The 10000-nt window shown below is 46.3% G+C and overlaps 1 protein-coding gene across 1 annotated transcript in view; it reads right to left on the bottom strand.

The window, feature by feature from the left end:
* Nucleotides 1-10000, bottom strand: part of LOC143285928 (G-protein coupled receptor daf-37-like) — a 53116-nt gene that overhangs the window by 3331 nt on the left and 39785 nt on the right. The gene's annotated exons all lie outside the window — the stretch shown is intronic.

Here is a 10000-nt window from a genome sequence, read left to right as displayed (position 1 = left end):
GCGTGCAGTTTTTGTTGTTTTTCCTATCGCAGTGGATTTTACTACAGAATTTTGCCAGGAACAACCCTTTTGTTGCCGTGGGTTCTTTTACGTGCGCTAAGTGCATGCTGCACACGGGACCTCGGTTTATCGTCTCATCCGAATGACTAGCGTCCAGACCACCACTCAAGGTCTAGTGGAGGGGGAGAAAATATCGGCGGCTAAGCCGTGATTCGAACCAGCATGCTCAGATTCTCTGGCTTCCTAGGCGGACGCGTTACCTCTAGGCCATCACTCCACTTCACCGAGGTCCCGTGTGCAGCACGCAATTAGCGCACTGAAAAAAGAACCCATGGCAACGAGAGTGTTGTCCTCTGGTAAACTTCTGTTCGAAAGAAATCCACTCTGATAGGCACACAAATATAATTACATGCATGCACTCAAGGCCTGACTAAGCGTGTTGGGTTATGCTGCTGGTCAGGCATCTGTATATGGATTTGCCCGAACGCAGTGACGCCTCCCTGGAGAGAAAGTGAAAGTGAAATCTAAAATTTGGTTTTAACGGTGTGCCTGTGATTTGGATGTGGTTGTGGAGTTGTTTTGAGGATGTATTCTGCTGATGTGTGTGTGTGTGTGTGTGTGTGTGTGTGTGTGTGTGTTGGGGCTCATGTACGTTTATGTGTATTTTGATTGTGCTTTCATATCTGTGAAACTGCATGTTTGTTGCATATCTGTTATGCATGTGTGAATGTGTGTGTGTATTTTTACATTTATTTGCTTATTTATCATCATTGTTGCCTTTCTTCTTCATTTTATTTTTTTTATTTTATATTTTCTTTTCTTTTTTTTTTTGCGCGCGCTTGGAGTGGACTTCATCAAGATTTTGCGCCGTATAAATATCATTATTATTTTTAGTAGTATTTTTATGTATTTATCTATTATTTATTTATTTATTTCTTATTTTATTTATTATTATTATATTATTATTATTATTATTAAAAAAAAATTCTCAAGGCCTGACTAAGCGCGTTGGGTTACGCTGCTGGTCAGGCATCTGCTTGGCAGATGTGGTGTAGCGTACAGTATATGGATTTGACCGAACGCAGTGACGCCTCCTTGAGCTACTGCTACTGATACTGAAGTGGTGCTTGTTTCTTTGCTTTCCTGTCTGCATGTGTTCCATTGTGGGAGCTCTTTAAATCACTGGCACCAGGCTGCTGGAATATTGCATGGCTGTTTGTTAATTAAAACAACAACAACAACAGCAACAACAAAAAAACAACCCAAACAAACAAAAACTAACTGAGGCTGTGTTGCCAAGCGTACATTCGCAAAAAAAAAAGGATTTATGTGTGTCTGGTACCCATCACTTTAGCACACAGCAACACAGAAACACAGACACAGGCACAGACACACACATACATACACACTCTCCAATCCTAAATCACACACACAGAGACACAGACACAGACACACACGCACACGCACACAAACACACACACACACACACACACGCGCGCACGCGCGAACGGACAGACACACAGACACACAGACACACACACACACACACACACACACACAAAGCATGCATGAACGCTTGTGCGCCCGCACCCTCTTACAAACAACATATATCACGCCAATAAAATCAGTAAACGAACATTAAGAGTCAGGAAATCCATTAAATCACAAGCACGTACACGCAAAGTAACGCTTGCCTGTGCTCAACCACACACAGTACTCACACGAAATGTCTGAGCCCATGCACTCACCTACCGTAGAGTTCAGGAGGTGTTGGGGGGTGGGGGTAGGGGTGGGGTGGGGGGAGAGGTTAGTGTCATAGTCCTATGAGTGAGTGTATTGCATGCTTTGACTTGTGTGCGCGAATAGCTGAAGGAATTAAATGAGCTAATGTAACGAGATGTTCTTGCGCGTGGAGCTATGAACCTACCACTTCTGTCCGATCGTCGACTATCAGTGTCATCATGTAGTGGATTTATCCTAAATATGACAGAAGGCCAGTCTTGAATAAAAGCTAGTTTTTGTGTTTGCACATTTCGTCTGTCTTTGCTGCTGTGTGCACATGTCAAATGGTTGCTACATCGAAGCGTCTGGCTTTGTTGGAATCCAATGTACCTGTTGTTTACCTGTGTGCTAGTTAAATCGATAGCACAGGCAACATTGACTCGAAGTTGTGTACTTTGCGAATTGGAGAGAGTCACCACTCTTGACTATTTGTTAATCATATGTTCTCCTGGCCTCATTGTTTGTGTATTCATTCCATAATAAAACATACAGCTAAAAGCAAACGTGATTTCGAACAGAGGGAACCAGAAATCACTTTGTAATAATTTATCGCACAATTAAAAAAAAAGTGTTATCGATTTTTTCTTCATTTTTAGACATGGTAGAAAATAGTGTTTGAACAAACATGAAAAAAACCGGCAGGACCTTCAGTAGAACCCTAGAGTACACCATATTTGACGAGTCACCAAAACAAATAGGACTGGTAAAACCACACTGCTTCTTATAAAGCTCTCTCTCTCTCTCTCTCTCTCTCTCTCTGTGTGTGTGTGTGTGTTGGGGCTCATGTACGTTTATGTGTATTTGACTGTGCTTTCATATCTGTGAAACTGCATGTTTGGTACATATCTGTTATTAATGTGTGGGTGTATGTGTGAATGTGTGTCTTCATGTTTTACATTTATTTGCTTATTTATCACCATTGTTGTCTTTTTTATTTATTATTATTATTATTATTATTATTACTACTACTACTACTACTACTTTTTATGATTTATTTGTTTGTTTATGTACGCTTATAGTTGACTTCATCAAGTTTTTGCGCCTTATACATATTATCAGTAGTGGTAGTAGTTATTTTTTTAAAATGTATCTATCTATTATTTATTCATCCTTTTTTTTCTCAAGGCCTGACAAAGCGCGTTGGGTTACGCTGCTGGTCAGGCATCTGCTTGGCAGATGTGGTGTAGCGTATATGGATTTGTCTGACCGCAGTGATGCCTCCTTGAGCTACTGAAACTGAAACTGAAACTCTGTAGATTGACAAATTCACAAATTAACGATGGTGCCCGCCTGGCAGATATCGGGTTCAGTTTCAGTTTCAGTTTCAGAGTGTCAAAGCGTGAGGAATGATCCATATACGCTTACCGATAGATCAGTATCCATATTTGTATTTGTATTTCTTTTTATCTTTTTCTCTGTGTGAAATTCGGGCTGCTCTCCCCAGGGAGAGCGCGTCGCTACACTACAGCGCCACCCTCCTTTTTTTAAAATAATTTTTTCCTGCGTGCAGTTTTTATTTGTTTTTCATATCGAAGTGAGTTTTTCTACAGAATTTTGCCAGCAACAACCCTTTTGTTGCCGTGGGTTCTTTTACATGCGCTAAGTGCATGCTGCACTCGGGACCTCGTTTTATCGTCTCATCCGAATAACTAGCGTCCAGACCACCCACCACTCAAGGTCTAGTGGAGGGGGAGAAAAAATATCGGCGGCTGAGCCGTGATTGGAACCAGCGCGCTCAGATTCTCTGGCTTCCTAGGAGGACGCGTTACCTCTCGGCCATCACTCCACATATATTGACAGTGACAAAAAAAGTCGTGACTGTGTAACACGCCAAAAGCTTTTTGCCCTCGCAGTCTTGTCTGAGAATATAATATACGTGAAATAGAACCTGTCCAGGGCTGTCAAAAAAACTTTTCTTTTCTCCCTTCTTCACAGAGTTTTGAACATGATACTTTGTTGTTGACAAGTCTTCCCCTCGGCTTATAGTCTGGACATGTCTCAGTCTTATTTGTCGAAGCTGTCTGAGAGAGAGAGAGAGAGAGAGAGAGAGAGAGAGAGAGAGAGAGAGAGAGAGAGAGAGAGAGAGAGAGAGAGAGAGAGAGAGAGAGACAGACAGACAGAGAGAGAGGGAGGGAGGGAGGGAGATGGACAGAGAGAGACGGGGGAGAAGGAGAGAGTGGGGAGGAGAGAGAGAGAGAGAGAGAGAGAGAGAGAGAGAGAGAGAGAGGAATTCTGAATTCAAATCTTTATTATTAAAGAATTGAAATTTCCGGCATGACACATTCTCCAAGTTTGTTTTTGCTTCTCTTCATCCACTGCAAATACTGCATACGTATGAGAGGAAAACGAAAGAAAAAAATATACGTACAGGACAAATTTAAGTGTAATAAAATGCAGAAAAATACAATACGACAAGATGCGATCCGATGCCACGCAATCAACCCAAAGCACCTCACCACAGCACAGCACAGCACAGCACAGCACAGCACAGCACAGCACAGCACAGCACAGCACAGCACAGCACAGCACAGCACAGCACAGCACAGCACAGCACAACACAGCACAGCACAGCACAGCACAGCACAGCACAGCACACCACAGCACAGCACAGCACAGCACAGCACACCACAGCACAGCACAGCACAGCACAGCACAACACAGCACAGCACAGCACAGCACAGCACAACACAGCACAGCACAGCACAGCACAGCACAGCACAGCACAGCACAACACAGCACAGCACAGCACAGCACAGCACAGCACAGCACACCACACCACACCACACCACAACTTAACACACCACGCCACACTACACAACACCACAGCACAACTTAACACACCACACCACAACTTAACACACCACACCACACCACACCACACCACACTACACCACACCACACCACAGCACAGCACAGCACAGCACAACTTAACACACCACGCCACGCCACACCACACCACACCACACCACGCCACACCACACTACACCACACCACACCACAGCACAACTTAACACACCACGCCACACCACACCACACCACAGCACAGCACAGCACAGCACAGCACAGCACACCACGCCACGCCACGCCACACCACACCACACCACACCACGCCACACCACACCACACCACACCACAGCACAACTTAACACACCACACCACACCACACCACATCACACCACACCACACCACACCACAACTTAACACACCACAGCACAACTTAACACACCACACCACACCACACCACACCACACCACACCACAACTTAACACACCACACCACAACTTAACACACCACAGCACACCACACCACACCACAACTTACCACACCACACCACACCACACCACACCACACCACAGCACAACTTAACACACCACACCACAACTTAACACACCACAGCACAACTTAACACACCACACCACACCACACCACACCATCATGGCCTGGCTTCGCTGACGAAGATCTAGGAAGGGCGTTGTCCACGTCTGATGCAGGCACGCTCATGGCTGACAAGGCCAATGCGGGAAAAGCAGAGTCGGCCGCAGCGGTTGCAAGGGAAAGTCTGGTCTGGGTTCGCGGCTGCAGCGTCGTGGTTCTTCCTCCTTCTGCGTTTGTCCTCAAGGCTGGCCCTGCGGTTGTTTTCGAAGGAGGAGACAGCTTGGTGGATGGTGCGTCGCCAGGTCTCTCGATCAGCGGCTACTGCGGACCACTGGCGATGGTCAATGTGACAGGCACCGAGAGCTTTCTTCAAGGAGTCTTTGTATCTCTTCTTGGGTGCTCCTCTGTCACGGTGGCCAGTGGACAGTTCACCATACAGCGCGATCTTGGGCAGGCGGTGGTCCTCCATCCTGGACACGTGCCCTGCCCAACGTAGCTGGGTCTTTAGCAGCACTGCCTCGATGCTGATAGTCTTTGCCTGCTCCAGGACCTCGACATTTGTGATGTAGTCACTCCAGTGGATGCTGAGGATGGTGCGAAGGCAGCGCTGGTGGAAGCGATCAAGCAGTCGTATGTGGTGCCGGTAGGTGACCCAGGTTTCGGAGCCATACAACAGGGTGGGCAGTACAACAGCTCTGTACACGCTGATCTTTGTGTCTTTCTTCAGGTGTTTGTTGTTCCACACTCTCTTGTACAGCCTGCCGAATGCGCTGTTTGCCTTTGCAAGTCTGTTGTCGATCTCCTTGTCGATCTTGGCGTCAGACGAGATGGTGCAGCCTAGGTAGCTGAACTGGTGGACCGACTTCAGCTCTGTCTCACCGATGTTGATGTGAGGAGCGTGGAATTCTTCCCGTGGGGCAGGCTGGTGGAGAACTTCCGTCTTTTTCAGACTGACTTCTAGGCCGAAAAGCTGCGCAGCCTCTGCGAAGCAGGACGTTATACGCTGCAGGGCCGCTTCTGTATGGGCGACGAGGGCAGCATCGTCGGCAAACAGAAGCTCTCTGATGAGTTGCTCCAGTGTCTTGGTGTGGGCCTGTAGCCGCCTCAGGTTGAATAGGCTGCCATCAGTGCGGTATCTGATGAAGATACCGTCGTCGTCGCCAAGATCTTCAGTGGCCTGTTGGAGCATCATGCTGAAGAAGATCGTGAAGAGGGTCGGCGCGAGGACACAACCTTGTTTCACTCCATTTCCAATTGGGAAGGGCTCCGAAAGGTCGTTGCTGTGTCTGACCTGTCCACGCTGTTCCTCATGTAGTTGGATGACCACACCACACCACAGCACAACTTAACACACCACACCACAACTTAACACACCACGCCACAACTTAACACACCACACCACAACTTAACACACCACACCACAACTTAACACACCACGCCACACCACACCACACCACACCACGCCACACCACACCACACCACACCTTAACACACCACACCACACCACATCACCAACACCACATCACACCACGCCATACCACACACCACACCACACCACACCACGCCATACCACCCCACACCACACCACACCACGCCACACCACACCGCAACTTAACACACCACACCATACCACAACTTAACACACCACACCACGCCACACCACGCAACACCACACCACATCACACTACAACTTAACACACCACACCACACCACGCCACACCACACCACAACTTAACACACCACACCACAACTTAATACACCACACCACGCCACACCACACCATACCACAACACACCACACCACAACTTAACACACCACACCACACCACACCACACCACACCACACCACACCACACCACAACTTAACACACCACACCACACCACGCCACACCACACCACACCACAACACAACTTAACACACCACACCATACCACGCCACAACACACCACACCACACCACCACACCCCACCACACAACCACACCACACCACACCACACCACACCACTACAAAAATGACAAATATCACAGTACCCTCAAGCCAAAGAACAATTTTCTCCCAGCATGTGATTGATCGGAAGGAGAGGGGAAGGGGGTGGGGCGGGGGGTGGGGGCGGGGGGTGGGGGGGGGGGAGGGGGAACGTCAAGGAAAAAAACCCCAGACACAGACCTGGATACCTGAAGAGCCACACACTCATCATACCTGTTCCCCACCATAATTTTTCTTTGATAGCATGCCATCCGCAGGTCAAGTGAGTAATTGGACGATGGGGTAGGTACTGGTCAGCTGGCGGGTTGGAGAGGTGTGATTGTGTGTGTGTGTGTGTGTGTGTGTGTGTGTGTGTGTGTGTGGAGGGGTCGGCTGGAGTGTGTGGGTGTGTGTGTGTGTGTGTGTGTGTGTGTGTGTGTGTGTGTGTGTGTGTGTGTAGGTGGGGGGGGGGGGGGGGTTGGGGGTTGATATCATGTTGGCCGTGATAACGGGTCTCATAGGTCTGACAGCGAGAGATTTGTTGGTGCTTTGTAGTGAGAGTGCTTGACGTTCTTTTTTTTTTTGGGGGGGGGGGGGGAGGTGGGGGGGGAGGGAGGAGGGGAGGGGAGTGTAGGGGGGAGGGCGGGGGCCGGAGGGGGGGCTGAGGGGTGGGGGTGGGGGGCAAGCGTCAAGGTATTCTTGTCACGATATGTACTTCGGAACCAACCAGTGCTAGCACTTTGTCTCTGTCTTTCAGTCTATCTCTTTGTATGCCAGTCTCTCTCTCTCTGATCGCCCCCCCCCCCCTCTCCCCCTCCCACCCCCCCCCTCTCTCTCTCTCTCTCTCTCTCTCTGTTTTACCTGGTCTGCAAGAAGTATCTTTGTTTCTATTTGCAGACGGTATTTCTTTGGTCTTATCCACACCTGCTGGATTGATAAATCACTTTGCTGAAGAGTCAACATGTCTTGGTTTGACAGCAAATTTGAATAAAACACAAACAGTATTTTTTCTAAGCGTAGGTATTTGGCAAAAAAATCTAGACAATGGTCTCATGAAGGAACGTTGAAGTTGTTCATGTTAATTGTTTGCAAACAGCCGTGCTTTACAAACTGTCTTTTGATATTGCATCGGAAGATTTTGCAGGTTAAAACTCTCTCCATACAAACGGCGAAAGAGACGACGTTAACAGCGTTTCTCCCCAACTACCATCATCAAAATATTACAAGCGGAAGGCTCTTACACTGAAGAGGTGAATGTTGACAAAGAATACCACAATTCTGACGACGGAAGCTAAAGGTTGGATCATTGAGACACCCACTGGACATCCGAGGGGTCTGTGTAGAGGAGAAGAGAGGACTGGCCGTACTGAATGAGTTAAAGAACACGCAAGGTGGTAGAAATGATAGAAGCAATGTGGAGCACTGGAATCAGGAACTAGTCAGTTTTCTTCATATTATCTGAAGCCCATGGTAAAGCTGATATTGCTGCATGCAGCTGGAATCTTGGCTCAGGTACTTGAAGCCCTTTATCCATTTATCTGCAAGCGTTTTCTCTCAGCAAACTCCAAATTTGATGGCGTGTGGATTGCCAGGGAGGTACTCGCTCACTACGATCGGCTTCGGATCCATTCTGTTTACGCATACCCAGATTCAAACATTCGACTGTTGGCCGCCGTTCTTTCTCTGTCTCTGGACCTTGCAATTGGAAAGAACTTCCTCTTTCGCTTCGTCAAGTCTCCACACTTAGCTCTTTCAAGTCTGGGCTTAAAACCCACCTCTTCCCAAAATAGCCTCCCTTCCCTGCCTCTTCCTTGTCTTCAGTTTCACCAGTTTTAGAGTTATGCATGCGTGTGAATGACTGGTGCGAAAGCGCTTTGATTTGTCTATGCACAAGATTCAGCGCCATATAAATACCATTATTATTATTATTCCTTATATGTTGATTTTATATCAAAGATCATCCGATACTGGTTCAAAACCACAGATGCAAAATATTCCAGACTACCCAAACAAACAAAGATATAAGTACCGGAAAAGTAGAGTTCAGACAGACAAAAAAACCAACAACCAACAACAAAGAACAACAACAAAAAAACAACAACAACAAACAAACAAAAATCAGGACGAGCACTGTTAAGCATTGTTCAGATAATTACCGATTTTCAGATGTTTGCTTCAACAGTGGAAATGGAAACGATAATATCTCTTTCAAAGCTCTTAAACAACGAATAATTGATTGCTATGAATCAGACTGCTTAAATCAACATTTGACAATGATATATATACCCAAGCTTTCGCTGTTTTACGTCATTGTTTGCAACCAGAAAAATACATCAGGGTAAATAAACTTCGTCCTGTCTTTGTTAAGAAGTTCAGACGAGATACTCGTAAGATACTAACACAATAGATAAAAAAACAACAACAAACAAACAAAAAAACTTGCCCAGTTTGTAAAACGAAAGTTTTTTTTTTCTAACGTACTGGATAAGGAGAGGGAAAATAGTGAACATTTTCACAAACGTTCATGGACATACCCGATCAGCTTTGTCTTCTTCTTTTCATACAAACAGAAAACAAGTTCATTACCCGTTCTAAGGTAATATTTGTTTTTACCATGCATTGTGCCTGTTCTGAGACAATGCCTGTGTATAATGCATTGGAAAAACAACAAAACAAAACAAAACAAAACAGAAAAGTCATAGGAGAGCATGATGTATATTCTAAGTCTGATAGATATTTTGGTTTTTCTTGTTGTTGTTTTTACAGTTGAACAGAGAAATTACTTTGGGAATACCACAGTCCGTAAATCTTTCTAGCCTGGAAAGGTTGTCTTCTTACTATAGGTTCAGTTATCTTTATTTACGGTGTTTTGGTGTGT

The sequence above is a fragment of the Babylonia areolata genome, chromosome 9, assembly GCF_041734735.1.
Source record: "Babylonia areolata isolate BAREFJ2019XMU chromosome 9, ASM4173473v1, whole genome shotgun sequence".
NCBI classification, from domain to species: domain Eukaryota; kingdom Metazoa; phylum Mollusca; class Gastropoda; order Neogastropoda; family Buccinidae; genus Babylonia; species Babylonia areolata.
Note: the sequence above shows the minus strand (reverse complement) of the source record. Positions and strands in the feature narration are given on the sequence as shown.